Genomic DNA, 22500 nt, shown 5'->3' with positions numbered 1-22500 from the left:
TGGAATCTTGTTCCAGAGCATGGGAAGTCTCTGGGACATGAATTTATCCCTCCAGCATGTCCTATTTATTGTTGTGGTGAGGCTTAGATCCCTAGAGTGTGTGGCTCGAGGGGATATGTTTTTTTTTAGGTGGAGCACGTCCACCAATTCTGGGTTGGATATGGCCTTGTATTACAGGCAGAGATCACCTCTGAGTAGCCGGTATGCAACCGACTTCACCCTAGGGGTTCACCAGTCAATGACTTCATTGACAAGGATCAAGCTAAAGTTCATTATTTCTCCTCCCTGGGGCAGCAGAAGCAATTTTGAGGTGCTCAAACTCCTGGTTCTGTAAACTAAACATCCAATCAGCTTCTTGTTTGCTTCTCATCAGGCAGAAATCTGACCTCTACTGGGATTTCAATTTAATGGTCATCTCTTTTCTTGATACAATGATTCCTATGGGATGTTTGGTGGCTTGTATTACCTTTGAAGTTTTTAGCATGATCTTACATTGCAGTTAGCAGCAAAGAGTATCTCTGCAATCAACAGTTCATTATGTTGAGAAAATTTTGATAGTGGAGGAAGACAAGGAAGGAGCCACTGAAGGGATGCCTGTTTTACATTTGTACTTCCTTGGGGGTATTCTTGGCTGGGGACAAGTTGGAATGGCCATGCCAGGAGCTGACATTTCTGGCTCTGGCCTTTGATGTGCTGCTTAAGGCTTTCAAGTTCCCAGTGAGCAAATGTAATATTCTCTGACTCACAATTCAGAAGTTCCTGTGAGCTCGAAAGGCCCACATTGGAGACATCATGCAGCTTCATGGGCTACTCAATTTTGCCTGCAAGGCTATTGCACTAAGTAGGACTTTTTTGGGGACCATCTCTAATTTACTTAAAAGGTAATAAACCCAGACCCTACAGGATCTGCCTAACATGTAGAGTCAAGGACGACCTTAGCCTATGGTACATCTTCTTTGAACCAGTTTAACAGAGTTCCCCTTTAGTAATCAACTTGAGTCTATTCCACTGAGCTGAACCTTTTCACAGAAGCAGTGGGAGGCATTGGGATGAGTGGTTATTCTGGGTAGTATTGGTTCATCACTAGATAGCTCACATCTGGGTCAGCTGAAAGGAGGAGGGACATCACCTTCCTTGAGATATTACATTTCTGGGTAGCCACTTTTATGTGGAAGGACTGGTTGCAAAATGACAGGATTTCCTTTTGCTCTGACAATCTTGCTGTAGTCCATGTCCTGAACAAGCACTTTTCTAAGTCCAAATGGGTACATTCTGTCATTAGCGTGTTAGTTTTGTTGAGGTTGCAGAATAATTTATCTTTAAATAGCAATCATGTACCAGGATGTGACAATGCAATAGCTGATAGACTTTCCCATTTTCAGTTTACCAGGTTTTGTCAGTTGGCCCAGGATGCACAGCTACTGGGAACATTCATTCCTATGGAAGTCTGGTTAAATGGGGAAGGATATCTGGATTGACAGTTGCCAATTTCTGGGCTCAGAAAACAAGAAGGGTTTATTTGTTCTCATTGCAGACCTTTAAAGGTTTGTATAACTCTGAGTCCCAAAGTCACAATTGCTGAGGATTGTCTTTGGTCATAAAAGTGTTGGTTCACAGATGCTGCACTGGTTCTCCAGATACATTTGATAGCTTTAGGCTGGTTAGCTCATTTTTTGAGGCTCAAAGATTACTCAAGGAATTGGCATAACATTAGAATGCTTAAAGGCTAGGAAAATGTCAAAGGAGCCACAAAGATCCCAGGAAGCCAATAGGATGCCACCTCCTTACTGTCACTGTCAAGAAGCTGTTTCTTTCATTGGCTGATCTTCATAATTTTACTATTTGGACAATCTTGTTAATCTGCCTTTATGCTGAAGCTTTCCTGTCTAGTGAAATGTTAATCTCTCTATTGTGGGAGGATGTGGTTATTCACTGAGGGATTTTATTGATACAGGTGAGAAATTATAAAGCTGATCAGCCAAGATAAAGACAGCAAGTCTGCCTAGACAGTTATAGAACTCTGGTTATCTGCCCTATCCACTGGTTTAGTTTGTTGTGGAATATAATCCCTATGGCAGTATGAGCAAGTGCTCTATTTACTTTATGGAAGACAGTTAAAGCTTGTGGAAGCTAATTCGACATTAGTCAAAGCTCTGTCAGCTCAAGGCATAAATCCTCAGGGGAACTCTTCTCAATCATTTAAAATGGGGTGTACATCTGACCTAGTCAAGGAGTGTCATTCCCCTAGGGTACCGAAAAGAAGAGGAAAGTGGCTTGCTGATGACTTTTTGTCTTATATTATGTAATAATACCATTTTTGTGTTACAGGAAAGGAAGTTATCTTGATCTTATGACTTTCATTCATCAAAAGAGCAGCCTTTTAAGCTTTGTCTTATCCAGCAGGCTGTATGAGATCTTTAGAATGTAATAATTTGGTAGTTCAACATTTTGATTTTTTTTGGGGTATGTCCTGGTTTCCCATTTGGGAGGTATGCTGATAACTGTCAACACACAAGACATTACCCAAGTATATCTGTTACTTATCTTGAGAGGAATGAGTTAACCATAACCTCCAAGAGGATTCTATTACACAGAATATTGTCTGGCCTTCACAGGCTTCATTTAATGAATCTTGAAATGGTAGTGTTTCTGTTCTTCAACTGAGCCAAGGCTTCAATGGAAAGGAGCCAAAAGGAATGGAGCTATCAAGACCTCCAGACTTTTTATTAACTACAGAGTGGCCCATGTGACCAGCCAAATTGGCTTCCTGGTGATTAAACACCCAGATATGGAGAAACTGTAAAAAAAACTGTTTAGCCTTGATGGAGAGCACCTGAACAACCTAGGATTCAATTTGGATATTATCTTGTCAGTCAAGCATTTGTTGTAAAAGGTGACTTTATAATGTTTAGTGTAAAGAATTCAATTTTCCCCATGGCATGACACCCTTGTCAGTTTGGTGGCCATCTTGTGGCTTTTCCCTCTTGTTTTCCCCTGGTTGCACTTAGTATCATCTTCATTGTGGACAGGTTGAGTTCAGTATTACGCTGTGATCAAGACATATGCCTCGGAGGCAAACCCTAAGGGTATTTGTTAAACAGATCTAAGGCATCTTGAGTTATGCACCTGGACCTCAAACTTTATCTAGAACAGTCTTGTTTACACCAACCAGTGAAGGATAAAGATTAATGAGTATTTAATGATGTGGTTAAGATATTATTTTGTTGTAGCATCTAAGGAGTTGTCTACCATTGTTCAGTAAATGGTCACAATGTCATTTGTTGTTATTACTGTCTCAGCTTAGAGGAAAATGGAATGCTTATCAGTATGCAGATTTTTCCTTGGAGCTGAGCAGGGGCAGAACAGTGAGTTGATTGAGTTTTAGACTTGAAATCCTTCTGAAAATAAATGTTAACACAAATCCCATTACTCTAGCAACTTTTTAAGTTTATAAGAGCAATATTTAAAATCTGTCCCTATTCTTGCCCCCCCCCCCCATTTTGTCAGGCTTTGTCCTGATTCTTTGCACCAAGACATTGAGAGGTATGTTGCAGAATTCTGCCTACCATCTCTTAGTTCAAAGCTTCTTTCCAAGGGTGGCTGCCTTGCAGCTTTCCCCCTTGTTTTCATCCTGGTTGTATTTCATTGACCTGTTCATTATGGACAGGTTGGGTTCAATATTATGCCGTGGCCAAGACCTATGTTTTTTTGGCTGGCAGGAAACTCCTAAGTGTAGCTGTTAAAGAGGTCCAAAGCAGTTTCAGTTATGCAGCTGGACCACAAACTTTAGCTGGCACTGCCTTGGTTATATCAACCTGTGAAGTATAAAGATTACCAAGTGTTATGTGATGTGATGAAGATGTTATATTGTTGTGGCATGTATAGCATTGTCTAATGTTATTCAATAAATAGTTGCAACATCATATTTGGTGTCATGATTGTCTCAGCTTAGTGGACAATAAATTCTTTAAATATCTGTCAGTGTCACAAGTATTCTCATGCTGTGTACTGGTCACATCAATGTCATATTTTACTGGATTTAGAGTGATAGAAAAGATAATCATTACAAAATGTGTTGCTGAGAACATTCTGAGGCACCTATGGGAATGTTAGATCACAAAATCACAGGCTCCTTATTGACATGTCAGCACTCAAAAAGCCACGTGCCAATAAGCTTAAAAAAGAGGCTGAACACCTCATCACGAAGGGCTTTTCATCCAGAAAAAAGGAGGTCATTGTCCCACTGTACTCATCCTAAAGCAGAACAGAGCTACACCAGAACCTATGAACCTATAAGAACAAATCTCAAACATCTGTCTTCTCCTTTAAACTTATTTTTGAAGGGGGCATGACCCAGCTGCATATCCACCCCCTCTGAAATGATATATACCAACTCAAAATTGCCATACCTTGGAGAAAAGGCTATATTCTAACAAATGGCATCTCGGACTTAGTATATGTAAGTCCAGTCTTTTGGCCATTCAGTCTCCATTTCTTGGGACTTGATATAGCAGGTCCCAACATTTCAAATGGCTAACTAAATGACAACATGCTTGGATTTACAGGGTATACATCTGCAGAACCATTGTTGTACATAGTAAGAAAAAAGCACACACACACACACACACACACACACACACACACACACACACACACACACACACACACACACATATATATATATATATATATATATATATATATAATGCATACAACAACAAATAGTATATGGCAAGTAACCGTCTATATATCCATAATCGGCATATGAGTAAGTTTTTATTCATGTAGTCTTCTGCATGTCCTGGTGTACATACGACACTTTCACTAGTGTAAATCACAGTTATAATCCTCAGAGAAGTGTATGCAAATAGCTTAGGAGATAAATTATTCACATTTTGCTGCCTTGTCAAAGGGTATGTAGTACAAAACAGCTGATAGCCTTCTTAATTTCATGGTGGGACAGTGTACTGTATGAGTGTTTCATTATTGTTGTTACGGGACTTCTGCAATGTGTATGCAAATGCTTGCTCTGAGTTCAAGAACAGAAATCAAGTTAATCATTGCTCATGATTAATGCTTGCATGCAATACAGTTATAACAGCTAGAGTGTATAGCTGCCGAGTACAAATTTGTATCATGGGTTGGAAATGTACTTCCAGGAATTTTTAGCAGAATGAAGTAGGCTTTCTGTCTCTGTATTATGAGTATCATTAAAATCTTTTTTATATCATATGATTTCTGGTAGTCAGTAGACAATTTAACCAATATAATTATGTTTCCAGTTGTTTAGTTTTGTTATTGCTCATGATACTTTACTTCATATGTGCTAACTTTTAACTTCTTCTGTCTTAATAGATGAAGAGAGAGTGTCCAGCATGATAGCTATGATGATAGAGCAGATACATCACCTGCAAGAGCAGAGAGATGAGTGAGCTAAGAAGAACAGCATCTATAAACATGGCTTTATAAATGCAATGCAGATTAACTTGCCTCAATACTGCAAATCCTACTAATTTTGATTACTATTCTATCACATTATATGTAAAATAATAAGTATTTATTCACAAACAACATCAGTAATGGCATTTTTTCTGCAATGTTAATCCAGCCTTATGAATGCTTACATATATCAATCATTAAAACTGATCACATGTAACTGACCTTGTATTGTTGCATATATGTACATGCATTTTTGTTATACGCAATCTAAATTATGACCACATTGTATTAAGTAATGTATACAAAATGCATGGCTTGTGTGTAAATGTTTATTGTCAGTAGTTTTATGTATGGTTTCTGCTGCTTGATGTTTCACATTAAGTACTGTTTAATAGTCAGCTTTACTGTCTTGAGACAAAATATTTTGCTCTTTATTTATTTTGTATTATTTTATTGTGAATCGCTTCACCTGGGCTGTTTCTATAAATGGTTTATTGTGATCAGTGTACTACCCAGAAAAACAAACTAAATAAATGAATGCATCAACAGCTGTACAGCATATATGCATATACGAGCTACACAAGTGGTGGAATACACAGTGGAACTCTTTATTAATCTGCACTGGCAGAGCAAATGTTGCTCTTGTAAAGTGTTAATTTGCTATGTGGGATACAGTTCATAATGCTTTTCCACAGGTAATGGTTGTACATAGTATGTCAATGAAAAGATGGACAAAATACTGCAGTTAGCTGAATTCTATATATATATCCACATAAAAAGAAAAACAAATATCAGATACATTTACTTTTTAATAAAAAACAAATGAAATACATGCAAAGCTTTCGGGCTTTCCCTTCCCAACTAAATCATTACTATTACACTCACTGTCCCATTCAAACCTGGATACATATCCGCATTCAGTTCAAGTATCTAAAATATTTAAAATAAATATAATTTTGGATACTTGAACTGAATGTGGATATGTATCCAGGATTGAATGGGACAGTTAAAACCTGTCTTACAGAAAAAACAAATGATGTTGCACTGAACTGGATAATTGTAGAATTTGATAATAGTAGTGATTGGTTCGCTGTGTCTTGTGTCTTTTTTGTTACATATCTCAGACATGTACAATATGCTGAGGTGCAGTATGTTCCTAGCAGACTGTGTAATCATGCTGTCTCCATTGACTCCTACCTGTGTTGGCACTGCTGTCATACTAACACTTTATGTTTACCTGTAGAGTGGGAGTCCTGTTAGAGTGTGGCATGTGTCTACCTTTCCTCACACTGCATAGGGTGCTCTGGGCAAACATAATTCCTATTCAGCCATATAACCATGTACCACTGTTATTGGTGGGTCTTGATGGAGAGAAAGCACTCTACAGAGAAATATGGGATTTTATGACCAGGGCAATGGAAGCATTGCATTTCCTCATGCAATGATAAGGTTAATTAGAAGGATTTATGAGGTATCAGAGGCAAAAATCAAAGCAAGAAGGTTCCACTCTGTTATGTTGCGTCTGAACAGAGGAATCAAGCAAGGGTGTCTTCTTTCCTCTTTGCTATTTGAGGTGTATTTAGAACTGTTGGCAAAGAAAATAAAAGGCCCAACAAAGATTGGTACAGCATTGAAAAAAAGTTGACATTTGCAGATGATATTATTTTGTATTTGATGGAATCAGAAAAGGACATCACAGTGTTGTGGAGTATTCTGAGACAGTTCTGTTTTTTCAGGATATAAAATTAATGAAGATAAAACAAACACTGTTGCTATAAACTCTGCACACACACAAGAATTGGTCCAGTAATACTCATATTAATGAGGACTGATAAAATTAAGTATTTAGGAGTATGGACTAAAAAGGATTTGGTTATGGCAGCAAAAGACATGTGAAAAGAGACTAAAAAGATAAAACAAACACTGAGAAACTGGAAGTTATTGCATATGGATGTGGATAACAAGAAACAATCAGCAAAAAATGTTTTTAGTCCTTTTAGTTTTATACAAAGGTTAGGCATAGGAGAAGTTGTGGATAGTAATTAATAAATAGTTGAAGGGCTTTTGGGAGGACAAGAAGGCAAGAGTCAGGTGATCCTCCCAGTTGATCCTCCCAGTAGAACAAGGAGGTGTATGGTTATGTGATCTGAAGGGATATTTTAGAGCTACACAGTGAAGGCTCTTGTGCATAACATTAACAGAAAATGACAACTCAAAGTAGAAAGGGAGTTGATGATCCAGTGGGTAATTCAAGGAATAAGAAAAGAATGGCTTTTTTGACACAGATCCTTAAGGAGAGTAACAGTATTCATAACGGAACAGAAGGTACACTAATAACTAATCTAACATGGGAATGGAGAAAGGAGATTCTGCCTGTAGGGATGACTGCAATGTAGGGTATATAGAACAGACAAGAGGGGGCTGGAATTTACTGGAAGAAGATGGCAAAGGAACCAAGTTACTGGAAAAAATAATTAGAGAAAGAAACAGAATATACAAAGAGAAAGAGACAGGCGAATCTTAAATGAAAGACCTGCACTTGTAAAATATTGCATAGTAACTATAGGAATCAATCTGAAGAAGTTAGAAAATATTGGAAAAAGAGAGTAAACATGCAATTCACAAAGAAACAATGGGAGGACATATGTATGCATCACAAATAAGCAATAAAATCTGGACAATTTAGGAATTTTGCCTTAAACTGTTTGCATAGACTTTTATACTCCAAGCAGACTCCAAACAAATTTTGCTCTGGTAGATGGCAAATGTTGGAGATGTAATGGGGAAGAAATGGGTACCTAGGTGCATATGTTCTAGCAGTGTAATGAGTTGTCAGACTTTAACAATTTTCTACAGGGTATTCTGTCAGGAATACTGGGCAAACAAATGAGTGTAACTATGGAAATTATTTTTTTGAGCAGGGATACAGGATCTGAATTGCCTGGACATACTAAGGCCTTGTTAAGTTTATTTCTGATGGCTGGCAAAACAAAAAGCAATTTCTACAAAATGAAAGTCAAAATCTAAACCACCTATACCTAAACTAGTGAATATTGTAAAAGATATAAAAAGAACAGGAAGTGGGATCTTTAGAAAAGGTTAAGAGTAAATTACATAGAAAAAAATGGAAGTTGTGTGAACAATCCATGCAGAAAAATGTTCTAGAGCAGAATGAGGTTTTAAGAGAAGGCGGGAATTAAATAATTTATGTAATGTTGTGTAGATTATTGGATATATAACACTGCTTGTGGTGCATAATGTTTGTAAATGTGAACTTGTTAATATGGTGTGACTATTTTTATGTAAATGTAGGTTTGCCTGTGTCATAAGTGATGATTCAATAAAGGTGTTTAAAAAAAGCATATAATGATGTGCACCTGCAGTGATGAAAATGGTTCATGAGGGAGTCTTTCTCTCTTATCCTGCAGTCAGTGTCTCTGCTGGATCCCATGTACATCAGTAACAAATGATGCTACAGTGGTAGTTTTACTAATATGTACATAAAGGACATCTCCTCCATGTATGTGCACTTGTCCTGCACACCTCTGACTCCTATGTATTTCATCATAATAGTTTATTGTGTTTTCCCACATATTGCAAAATATGCAATTCGTGGCACTGAGACATTTTGCAGTGTGCCACATTACAGTTGCATGTTATCTTCACATGAGTCCTCTATTTGTCTCCAATGACCACTCTTGGTTCGCAGTACTACATTGTCATTATACATTTCATCATGTCTGTGCACTCCAAGAGGGTTCCACACATCCTGATACCATGTACATCATGCATGAGTTATACTGTAATTTTTATGTGACATTTTACCCATTGACACAATATTCTCAGGACACAGTTTCAGATTGCTGTATGATCTATTCACATGTCACATACATTCATAGCAACTTCACTTAAGATTTCACATGCTTTTTTTTCTGCACATACATTATCAAGTGCCTTTTCCAAAGAATGTGCAATATTGTTGTGTCATATATTTGCAGCTCTGACATCTATCCCCATGGGTTAGCGTGACTGTGCAAATGATTGTATAGCAACATTGAGTTTAAGAAGTGTACATACATCAATGTTTATGGCTTGTTATTGTTGAAAAGTACTGTGATTTCTGTATCATTTGCACACAAATGTACCTTACATATAGTTAAACATCCATTTCTCATACAGTGACCATATAATGCAGCATGTGTTGCAATGCATAGTTGTAGTCAGTGTTACACATGCTCCACAATGTGTATTGTGCATTAGATGTTCTGTACAATAAGTTACATTCCAAAATCCACATCATTGCTTGCACATATGGGAGAAGTGGTTGTGGCACTAATTTATGTAAAGTGTGTGACTGCATTTATTGTTTAATGCTGCACAGGAAAGCTGCAGAAGCAATTTCCCGTAGTAGCACCTAGGACTCCATAGTTATCTAATAATAGTTACCAGAGTTACAATACATTGACACAGATGTACATTACCCATACCTATGTTATGCATATGGCAGACTTGACATTATTTATCTTGCATTTACATAGCTCTGTCATTGTGGTGTTAGATTAGGCACATCATGATATCGATGCACAGCATACATGCTGTGGTCACAGTAGCTTGACATCACCATGTAGTGTACAGAAGCATAATAGAAAGCATAGTGTATGTTGTTCTGGTAAAAGTAGCTTAAGCATATCAGGGGTGGTAAATGTATTTCCATACATTGTACATGTAGCAAGCATAATTAATGTCCACAAATGGTACATTGCATTCTAACATTTCAGTTGACTGGTCACAAAACCATTCTTAACAATAGTACACATCTCCATGGAGTGTCAGAAACATATTTAATGATCAGATAAGTAACTATAATTATTTACAGTTCACATTCCATATGCAGTTTATAGGCTACATTCATGAAGATACAGTGGATTTGGCATTGAGGAAAACTTATATATACACCTTCAACTTGTTACAACTTTAAAGAAATTATATACACAAGGAATTAGGATACATTTTGAAGAAAATTATTTAGTAGAATTTATGGAAATTAAGTTGCTAGAAGGAAGCATTACCTGACTGAGTGAGTGACAATAATTAGGATTATTAGAGGATTTAGTTTTAAACTTCTTTATTCTAGAATTCCAGACAAGCAAATATAATTTGGCAAAAAAAAAAACGTAAAATAAGGTGTAGACTCACTAGTGTCCTTTATTTTATTTATTTATTTATTTCAGTTTGATTACTGGGGAGGTCCACTGGGCTTGGAGGCCCATTTTCAGTGGAGGCCCGGGGAGAAAAGCTCCAACAAGGTAATACGACAGTTTAAATATTTTGATTATGAAACAGTTTCAATTAACATGCAAAGTCATAGACAGTATGTATTACAGATAACAGGTAGTTAGAAAAGAATAAACACTAACAATTTCAAATTATTGTTAAGGAGGAAAAAGGCTTACATAATGAAAATACAAGTTTTACTGTTTTGTTCCCTAAGCTAAATATTTTTAGAAAGAAATAGGAAGGTGAATAGGAGATCAGCCTGGAGAAAAGGGAGAAGATAGTTTAAGAGTTGTAGGCTGAAGAGTGCAGTTGCAAATTCTGTTTAGATAGAGGTAGGAATGAAGTTGGGTTTTGAAGTTATTAAGGTTGGTACATGTCCTTAGTGACAAGGGCAGGGCATTCATTTTTTTAGCTAGGGTAAAGGATAAGAGAAACTGACCTGCAGGGCGCTAGGGTTTTTGAACTGTGATCAGGTTTTGTTGAGAAGATCTAAGTGGTCTAAGGGGGGTATAAGGTTGTAGAATATTAGAGAGAGCAGGGCAGTTAGAAGGGTGTAACAATAGTTTGAAGGCTGTGGTGATTTGGAGGAAGTTAAGTTGATTGGGAAGTTCAAGCCAGTTTAGAGAGTGAAGGGAGGTGCAGTGATGAGAAGAGGATTTTGAATCCAGAACAGCTGTTGGAATTGGAACATTAATATTTGTTTTGATATATGCCTTCTGATTATTTCTCTTAACTTCTCTCATAACAGCCATACCCTGCAAATAACCCTAAATAAATGTTGTTGATTCATCTCCCTCTCTGTTCTATAAAACTATTGCTCTTATCTCCAACAGAAAGCCAAATAGCTCCTCACTACAGCTCAGACCACTCTTATCTGTCTTACTTCAAATTACTGCAGCTTCAGTAATATCCTCCATTAGCCAGTAGCTAAAAGCCCTACTACTTTGTGAGAATTTATATGCACTGGTAACTCAGATTAAAAATACCTGCTATTAGCACATTAAAGTGGGGAATGTATTATTTTGCTCATCATATCCTGTAATGAAGATTCTGTTGCATTTAGCTGCAACCTTGACAGAACACAGATATGCATGTCAATGATTTTCAAGGTTGCAATAGGGCTTATTGGACATATGTTTACCTCCCACCTTTTGGGTTAGTGTTTTTGTCCTGACTTCTACCCATGTGATCCTACACATGTCTGGATCATTCTTAATTACAGCCTATGCCATTCATGCATATCTCCAGAGCTGCAAACTTATATGTGTTTCTTTTGCTGCATCCTTTTTGACAGGTAGTGCTCCATATAACATGCCATTCATTACTCCTGATCTCATAATAAGGTGCTCATACACAGTTGACAATACTACAGCAATACTGTTTTATATATTGGTGCATACATTTTGCCTTTGTTAGCATGGTGAACCATGTGTATTATACACACTTCCCTTTTTTGTTACCCTCCAGTTCCATCTGTTTATTGTCTATGTAAAATCTCCCCTCACGTTGTGTTGTACTACCCTGTTTTGTGTTTTGCAGTGTCCTTTATGTAACATGTTTTATCCTGACATAATTCTCCTGTACCACTTGCCAGCAACTCACCATTCCTTATGTTCTCCAAAAATCAGAAAAGTGATCTATTCCCACAAAAAAAGATAAAAAAGAAATGGAATGGAAGATGGCTAGAATCATTCCCCTGCACAAAGAAGGTACAACCACCGATCTAGTTAACTACAGGCTTATAAGTCTGACCAGACTCATATGTAAGGCCATGGAAAGAATTATCATGGACATGATAAGCAAGAACATATGTAACCAGTAAACTCTCTACCCATCACAGTTCAGCTTTTTTAAAGGAAGACCATGCCTATTAAAGCTGGTGGACTTCTTTGAGGGGGTCACCAAAGCAATGGCGGAGGGAAAGACTGTGCACACATCTTATCTTAACCTGGCCAAGGTGTTTGATGCACTATCTCACTCAGACATTATAAATAAACTCATTAAATCAAGTATAAACTCTTTTATCATCCACTGGATAGCCAACTGTTTCACTGATAGATCCCAGGAGGTCAAAATAGGTAAGGCCACCTCCACCAAGGAGCCAGTCACTAGCAGAGTCCCACAGAGCTTGATATTGGGTCTGATTATTTTTGGCATTTATTTCTCTGAAGTGGAAGCAAACACTGAAGGTTTATGGCAGACTAAGTTTGCAGATAATTGCAAGCTGAGGGTTATCATCAATTCCCCAGCACACACTAGAATTTTTCGGGAAGGTCTATTTCTGACTAACAAATGGTGCCAAAGCCATGGTCTTAAACTCAAGGCTAAGAAATGAATAGTTGTACCCTTTGGGAAGTCAAACATCCCATCTAATTACCATGTTGAGAATATGCCCTAACAGTCAAATCAGTGGCTAGGGATCTTGGTATGCTCTTAGGCAGTAGTCTTACCTTCAACCTCTACATAGCCACAGTGATGAGAAAATCCTTTTACATTGTACAAATTATAAGTAAGGACATGGCACCTAGGTACTCTACCCATATTGGACAAATTATAGAGTACAATACCACCTTCAGTGTGTACCCAAGCAGGTATATGCAGTAATAGGAGTGAACTCAGAGGTTCCTTACAAAAAGAAAACAAGGCATAACAAAACCTACCTTATGCAGAATGCCTTAAATCCCTTTCCATCTAGCCAGTCTCCTATAGATTGATGAGGGGTGATCTATGCCTAGAATACAAGGCATCCACAAACCCCATATTTATGAATCTCTCCATATTTGTAAGTCAAACAGTACCAGAAATGCTTGGTCTAGGGACCTGAATTTTGCTTGTGACTTAAACAGAACATGCTGGAGAGACAGATATATGTCCCAGAGACTGTCCTTCCTATAGAACACTCCATTCATGTGAAGCTGAGTTTGTCCATAATCAAATTTAGGTGCAACATAGACAAGTGGCTGATGAACAGGAAATGTACACCGTGCCTGGCACCATGTCCCTTATGGACAGAGGCAGTTTACAAATCCCTGGCCCTTAATGTCCTGTTTAGATGCAGTACATCATTATTCTTTCTGGCAAACTTGGATAGGCTTAGAAAGGCCCCCCAGGTCATTAGCCTAGTAAAAATCTAAGAATCTATGAATCTATGCTTCTGTAATCCTGCTTTTCCTCTCACCTCATATTGCAATTCCTGTTTATATCATACTAACTTACCTGTAATTTCTCTATAAACTGGCCAAGATTTATCTAAATGTTAAACCATTGTCATATAGGTGCATCTATCCTTAACCATTTTTTTCACATTTTGTCCAATTTGGTATAATCATTTATAGGTTCATAGGTTCATACTAGGCTATCTGCCCTGAGGCAATTATAAGCCTAGCCCGATTCTGTATGGCTTACGCCACCCCTTGATTTGAGTATACTGTGCTCTTTTTAAGGTTTAGTTTACTGTGCCTCTGTCTAATAGTGACACGGGAGTAATCCCTGGGACAAACCTACGATCCCCCATCCACCTATTGAGATTCTTCTTGAAGAGATTCAGTGAGGTGCTCTGCCTCACATGAACTGGAATTCTATTCCAGAGCGAAGGGAGCCTCTGGGTTATGAACCTGTCCCTCCAGCAAGTTCTATTTATTTCTGTGCTGAGGTTCAAGTCCCTCGAGCGTGTGGCTCTAAGGGATTTAGATTTACTGAGGTGAAGCATGTCCATTAATTCTGGATTTGACATAGCTTTGTATGTCAGGCATAGATCGCCTCGAAGTAGGTGGTATGCAACTGAGTAGAGCTGGAGTTTTTTTAACCGAGCAGCATATGGCATCTGTTTGAGACCCTTGATCCTCTTGTTGAGATACTTTTGGGGTCTTTCTAATTGCTGCAGGTGTCGGGTAAGGTACATCCCAAAAGGGGCATTGTATTCTATGATGGGCCTGATGAGGGATGAATAAAGGGGCACGATTACCTCTCTTGATCTAGATGTGAAACCCTTTGTGATGAGGTGGGCTATGTAGAAGGTCTTTCTAACCACTTTGGCAATGTGGTTTTCAAAGGAGAGATTGCTATCAACTTGGGTCCCCAGGTCCCTAATAACTTTCTCTGTACTTAATGGGTTTCCGCCTATGTGGTAATTTGTGGGCACATTGTTTTTGCCAAAGGGTATGACTATACATTTTTTGGCATTTAGCTTTAAACCATGGCGCTGGCACCAGTTATCTGTCTCTGTGAGACCTTTTTGAAGGATGTTTGTGTCAGCTGGAGAGTCGATTATGGCGCCCAGTTTGCAGTCATCTGCGAACTTGGTGAGCCATAGTCCTCCCACGTTTGCCTGTACCTCGGAAAAGTATATACCGAACAAGAGTTGTCCCAGGACAGAACCCTGTGGAACGCCACTTGTGACTGGTTTCGAGTCTGACATGGCTCCAGCAACTCTCACTCTGTGGGTTCTGTCTTTGAGCCAGTTTGCGACCCATCTTGTGACATAGGGGTTTATATTTAAGCTGGATAGCTTATCTATGATGCCCGAGTGGGGTATTGTGTCAAATGCCTTTGCAAGGTCCAGATAGGCTGTGTGGACTACCTTCCCTTCATCTATGGCTTTGGTGACTGCTCCGAAGAAGTCAACCAGGTTCAAAAGGCAGGATCTGCCCTTGACAAAGCCGAACTGGGTAGGATCTAGTGTCTGTAGGTCCCCAATGTCTTTGTTTATGAGCTCCATGATGATCCTCTCCATAGCCTTGCAGACTAAGCTAGTCAGGCTTATGGGGCGATAGTTTCCAGGGTCCGTAGAGGCTTCACCTGTGTGGAGTGGGACCACTGTTGCTATATGCCATTCTGTAGGCACATATCCTGTAGTGAGGCTGAGATTGTATAGCTGTTTTATTTGAGGGATTAGTTCCTCTTGGAGTTCATGTAGGATGCAACCTGGGATGCCATCTGGTCCCATGGAAGCAGTGTTTTTTGCTTTGGAGAGGGCAGCCTTCACCTGAGCATCAGAGATGTTTGGGAGGCAGCCCTCTGCTGGGATAGATACTTGCTCTTTTGGGGGGGGAGAAGTTTGCACTGAACCTGTCTGCCAGGATATTGGCGATGTCTGTGGGTTCAGTGTATTTTTTGTTGTTTAGAATCAACTCAGAACAAGTCTGGGAGTTGCATCCCAGGTTTCTAACATAACTGAAAAAAGCCTTATGATTGTCTTTGGTGTCCTGTGCAATTTTTCTCTCGAAGCTGGCCTTGGAGGATTTTATGAGGGATCGTAATTTTTTGCTAGTACTGATCAGAGATGCCTTCTCTATTAGGGATTTTGCTCTATCATGTAGTAGCTTCCTCCTTCTGTTGTACTGTTTATTTATGGCAGGGGTCCACCAGACTGGACTCCTGCCTTTGGATGATTGGGTCTTGGTTTTGTTTGGGATAGCATGATCCATGCATTCGTGGAGATGTCCGTAGAATGCATTTATACAGGATTCTGCAGTTTGGGCTGTAGTTTCCACTGGCCCTGGGGCCTTGAAGGATTCCACTTCAGTTTTGAGAAGTGAGAAGTTTGCTTTTGAGAAGTTTTTCACTGTGGTTTTCTGGGCTGGGGGTGGGGTCGGGATGTGGACATCCAGTGAAATTAATTTATGGTCTGATCTTACCAATGAGGGATATACTTCTGGTGTGGAGCATAGAGTCCCCATGTTGGTAATGATCAGGTCTAGTATGTTGTCCCCTCTTGTGGGAGTGGTGACTAGTTGTTCCATAGCATCTGAGTTTATAATTTCCAGGAACCTTTGGGCTAAGGTGTTGGGGCTTGAGTAGTGCTCCCAGTCAATGTTTGGGTAGTTGAAGTCGCCCAATATAATGGTGTTCAGAAAGATCTTCATGTTCTCCAATGTTTTCAGGAAAGCCGAGTGGGATTCCTGACTTTGAGAGGGTGGTCTGTAGGATGCTATAAACTGAAAAACAGTCTTGCCATAATTATGATTTTTGCAACAGGGGAAATAAAAGTGTAAATTGAGGGATCATATATTAAGTTTAAAATAGTAGTATCTCAGAGTCATCTGTACTCTGATACATAGAATCTCAGAGTTAGGATGCATAGGTAGTAAGAATGTGTGGGGAGCACAGAACCTCTTATTGAGGGGTAGGGGATGCAAATCTCTCCTGTAAAAAATGCTTTAAAGGTATAATAGTGACACTCCAGTTCCAGTGTTTCTGGCTTGAATTGCGTTTCTTTTTTCCAAGACTGAGATTCACAAAACATGGGTCTCACACAGTGAAGACTCCAGCTTGGCTGAGTCTTGCAGTTTTTACTGAATGGTTTGTCTAAGTGACCATTTTACCCTTTTATTTGCATGGCATTTGGAGTATCTTGCAGGTAACCTTATGTTTATGATTCACTTTAGAAGATCGAATTCCCAAAATCTCGAACCTCATATTATCGAGACCAAAAGATCGAGTTTTGGAAACTTGAACTTCTAAAATGAAACGAAAAAAAAAAAAAAAGTCAAACATTGCTTTTGCAGGGGGAGCTTCGCCCCCTGCACTCCCCATGTGGGGGCTGTGCCCACACCCCCTACTTAAATATACCAACTCCGAGATCGCGCTACAGTGGGGAAAAGGGAAATCTCCCATATTGCGCTGTATGCGGAAGCGCAAAACAGGAGATTTCCCACTTCCTGTCAACACCACAAAATAGATAACAACATTACGTACACACAGAGCGTACAAGAAGCCTTTCTCTGTGTGCACGTAACGTTTTAAGGTAAGTAAAGTGTTATTTTTTAAAACTTTACATATTCGATATACTGAAATGTCGATCATATGGTCTCGACCATATGACATTCGAGATTTCAGTATTTCGATAATGTAAAGTGCTCCCATTTATGGATGTCACTCTTATTTGAAGCTCTGTGTTTCTAAAGTCTAGCCAAACAATCCATGTATGCTGTACTGATGAGGTCAAATACTGACAGAAACATGGCATGTTTACAGCTAGTGGTGATATGTTTTATTGGCCTGAATGTACACATAAAGATTTGAAAAGAAAAAAAAAACATAAAAAGTCATGGGCCATCAGAAAGCATGTAGCTGAAACACTAGTATGTCCTTAAGGGGTAATTTTCATATATCCCATGGGTCTCCACTTTAGAAGGTTAAAGGTATTATGCAGTGAAGACTTCAGCTTGGCTGGGTCTTTCTTGCACTTTTACTGAATGGTTTGTCTGGGTGACCTTTTTATGCTTTGGTTTTGATGGCATTTGGGATATGTTGCAGCAAACATCATGCTTATGGACACTAGGCATGATTTTATGCTCTGTGTTTCTATAGTATAGCTAAACAATCCGCTTATTTTGTATCAAAGAATTCATTAAATGACTAAAACATGGCATGTCTACAGCTAGTGGAGTTTGGCTATACTGGCATGAATGTACCCATAAAGACAAAAATTCATGGGTATTCAGAAAACGTAGCTGAAGCACTGGTATGTCCTTAAGGAATCATTTGCATATAACACATTGGGCCTCCACTACAGGAAGTTAAAGGTATTACAAAGTAAATACTCCAGCTTAGCTTAGTATTTCTTGCAGTTTTTAAATTTCTGATAAGTTGAGCTGGCACTTTCCTGCCTGGCATGTTATATTAATCTGCGTATATATGATGATTCAGAACTTGAAGATTTTCTATTGCTAATTTGGGAAAATGCAAGGAACTTATGAATTAAATGCCTTTTGGGGAGGGGATCAAAAGGCTTCAGAATTAGCAACTGTTGTATTAATTACTTTAGGTGCAATTAAAATGCTTCTTTCTTTCAAAAGTGATGTGATGGCTCTCCCCTCCTGTCCTCCATTTCAGCAGCAAGGATAGAAATTTCACTGGTTTATTTGCCCACCCAGCTTTGTATAGCCCCTAGTTCTAAATACATACTGACACTCTAACTTTTACTTTCAGCTTTTTCTATCTTGCAAGACTTATATAGACTATTTATAGTGATTTGTTATTTTTAATTTGGATTTAACACATTCCTTGTAGTTTAGAGCAATGTCTCATTTAATGAGATGGCTTATTCCAGTAAGTCTGTATGCTGATCACCATTTTATATTTAATAGACTTGGGAGCCTTACAATAATCCTGTCTTGACTGATTTAGTCCCGCTCATCAATTCTGATATGGCAAACTATTTTTATCATTTAAGAAGATGTACAGTTTCAGAGTTGCTAATATGGGTTGGATGCATCTGTGTCTTTAAAAATAAGGAGGTCTGCTTAACACATATTTGCAAGTCTTGGCTGAATCTGTTTGACATCACAAAAAAACAACTGCTTCATGGTTGAAAAGCTGTAATGAAAATTTCATCTGTCTATTGAGCTACTGATTGAAAATTTAAAAAATGATGCAAACTTTCCTGCTTCTTCCATCTATCGAATGTAATGTGAAAGTGAAGCTACATCTACAAATTTAATTATGCAATCCCATTAAGGACAGACTTATCTGTAGGTGAGTCAGGAATGACAATGAAATCATTTAAATCATCTGTCAATAACATAGGAATTCCTTTTGGATTAAGTCTGTCTAGTGAGTTATCCATATTTTAAGAAAGAGATGGGATCATCCTTGTTAGGGCTATAGACTGATTCCAAGATTATATTAAAATGTGGAGTGTTGCACTCAGTGAAAACCCATTTACCTTCTTGATCCATTACAGAGGAAAGCAGTTTCCATTGGAAACAATCTTTTACTTAGAGTAGTATACCTTTCTTCCATGATAGTTCTAGGCTGTACACCCTAATGAAATGGCACTGCCAGTCACATAATGCACACCTCAGATGCCTTCAATCAGTATTTGTTTCTTGCACAAAGGCTAAATCAGCATGTAATGATATAAAAAAGTCAATATTCAATGCCTTTTGTGGGTTAAATTAAGGCTTTGTACAATGAAACATATGCATTTCATGCAAATAAGCAAAACTGATAAATATAACACCTAAATATTGCACAATTATCTTTAATTAAATTAAAAACATAATTTGTTAATAGAAAAACATATCCTTTGAGCCTTAAAGTGGCGGTTTTGCCAGCTTCCTTAGGACAAGCTACAGTGACTAAATTTCTACTGACCGTTGTCTTGAGGGGAGCACTAAATAATAATTATGAGGCATGGCTCACTGGAGATGCACACCGTTAAAGTACTGGTCTGAGTAAAATCTTTTGTGATTTCCTGTGGGGGATCAATCATTCTTTGTGGATGAACAACTATTACATAACCTAAAAATGAATATCCCTAGCCATTCCTACTTAGGTCCCTTGGTAACTTGGTGGTTTGATTTGTTGTTGCCCATAGTAGAGAATTATTTATGAGTCTTAGTAAAATTAGGTTTATGTTGACTGGATTACTGGGATCTGTGAAGCTTCACCTTGGGTTTGTAGTTCTGGATGACTAGACATATTAGGTTGCAATATTCCCATGAGTAACTCATTGTTGATGTTTAAGTCAGTAAAATGGTTCATTAGTGGGACATTTAGTAAGCCAAGTATGACTATTTTCTTGTTTATATGAATAACAATGTCCAGGTGTGGTTTTGTACTGCCACTTCCTTTGCACACAGGGGAGATACTGGCTTTGTTACTGCTGCAAATTTACCTGGCCCAGTGATGACACGAGATTTGACCACTTGATAGACGGAATTACATGTTGGCGTTCTCAACTTGTTTTTCTCTAAATTGTCTAATTTTTTGGACAGTAGGGATTTTTGAAAAACAAAAGGTCTTTCTCTGTGGCGTCAAAATTACATTTCATACCATTAACTCTGATGATCAGGGCAGAAGGAAAATTAAAGGACACAATATGGTAACAAAGCTATCAGGCCACAGAGGACGCTCACCATTTGAGAGCTGCAGTTGAACCTAGGTCATTGCACATTCTAGCTTTAAAGTTGTCCAGTAGGAATTATTTTCTTTGTTAGATTTTAGTGAAAATTCTAATATTGTTGTTAGAGTTCAGGAGGTTGGCAGTAGAGTATATAGTAGCATTCTAGTACCCAAGTTGGCCTTCAGGGATTAATGTACCTGTTTTTTTACATAAAAGCTACTATGTCCATTCCTCTCATTCCTTCACATAAACATATTAAATAGATGTTATCCCTCTCTGACAATTTTTGATGTTTCTGATTTATTCTATAATACCCAAATCACAGAAGACTTCTCCATAGTATTGGTTTGTGTCTTTTTATTTGGGTAGATTGTTTGTTGAAGGCTGGCTCCATGAAAGCGGCCTTAGTGCCCCAAGCCTGAATAGGTCTTTGGCTGGAGTGCACCATACTTTTGAACTCAGAAATATCACTAAATACTTTTGCTAATAGCTGTGAAAACTGATCCAAGTTTTTTTTTTTTGCCATCAATAAGGATGAACAGATTTTAGATACCACGAGTCCTGTTATCACTGTTGTTTCATCTTCATATATGGGGCTAAGAAATTATTATTTAGGGAGTGAATTCTGTACTTTGGGCTACAACAGGCTGAAACAGTAGTACTAAAATAGGTTAGATGTCATCTATGAACTGGGGTGCTTCAGAAGGGCTGCTAGCATATTGCTGTCTCAGTCTCCTCCTCTACACACACACACACTCACTCACAAACATGTAAACATTTTATTTATTTATTTATTTATTTCAGTTTGATTACCGGGGAAGTCCACTGGGCCAGAGGTGTGCCCATTTTCAGTGGAGGCCCGGGGAGAAAAGCTCCAATAAGCAATATGGTTACAAAGGTTTGCATAATGCAATGGAAATACATACAACATGGTTACAAAGGTTACATAATGTGTTACTAAATACATATATGAGGTCATGCAGTCAGGTACAGGTGGATAGAATAACATTGAAATGCAATTTTGATCTAGGTAGAACAGCTAGTAGGTATTTGCATTCAGAACAGTAAGTTTAGACTCATTGGGCAATAAGCATCAGTGAATTACTTAATATTTACCATATATACAATACTTGGAGTTGAGAGAGAGGGATTGTTTAGTCTGAGAAAGTTAGCTAGGTTAGTTGGGAGAATAGAAAAGAGGTAATAGTGTAGAGAAGAGCAGGAGTATGAAAGCTCAAAGGGTAAAATTGTGAGATTTTAGGTAGGGTGAAAGCAGGAACATTTACGTTTAGTGGATAGGTAAGAGAAAAGTAGGGTTTTGAAGGTTTCAGGGTTAGGTGTGGTCCTGAGCAAAGGAGGGAGAGAGTTCCATTTTTTGCCTATAGTGAAGGAGAGAAGGAGTTGGCCTGCAGGGTGTTTGGGTTTGTGGACAGTGATTAAATTTTGGTGTTCAGACCTCAGAGATCTGGTTGGGATGTATGGGGGAAGGATGTTTGTTAAGGCTGGGCATTTTTCTGGAAAGAATATTAGTTTGTGTGCGATGGTTAGTTGGAGATAGTCAAGGAGGTTTGAGAGTTCAAGCCAGTTCAGGGATTGTAGGGTTAGGCAGTGGTGAATGGAAGTTTTGGATTTAGTTGCGAATTTAGAGATTTTATTATAGCAAGTTTCGAGTTTAGAGGTGTTGGAAGAGGAAAGGTTAGTTAGTAGAGGGGCTCCATAAAGTAGAGAGGGTAGGAGGTAGGTATTAGCGATAGTTTGCCTTGCGGAGTTGGAGAGAAAGTGGTTATTTCTATACAGCATGCCTAGTTTTTGATGGGTTTTCTTTATGTTTTGTTGGATGTGGATATCAAATTTAAGGTGTTCATCTATGGTAATGCCGAGGAGTTTTGCAAAATGGACCATTTCTATGGCAGAGTTGTTTTGGCTAAGGACTG

This window comes from Protopterus annectens, chromosome 3.part0 (genome assembly GCF_019279795.1).
Source record: "Protopterus annectens isolate FY-2018-M chromosome 3.part0, PAN1.0, whole genome shotgun sequence".
Lineage (NCBI taxonomy): Eukaryota > Metazoa > Chordata > Ceratodontiformes > Protopteridae > Protopterus > Protopterus annectens.
The sequence above is the reverse complement of the archived record's forward strand: the minus strand, read 5'-3'. Positions refer to the sequence as shown.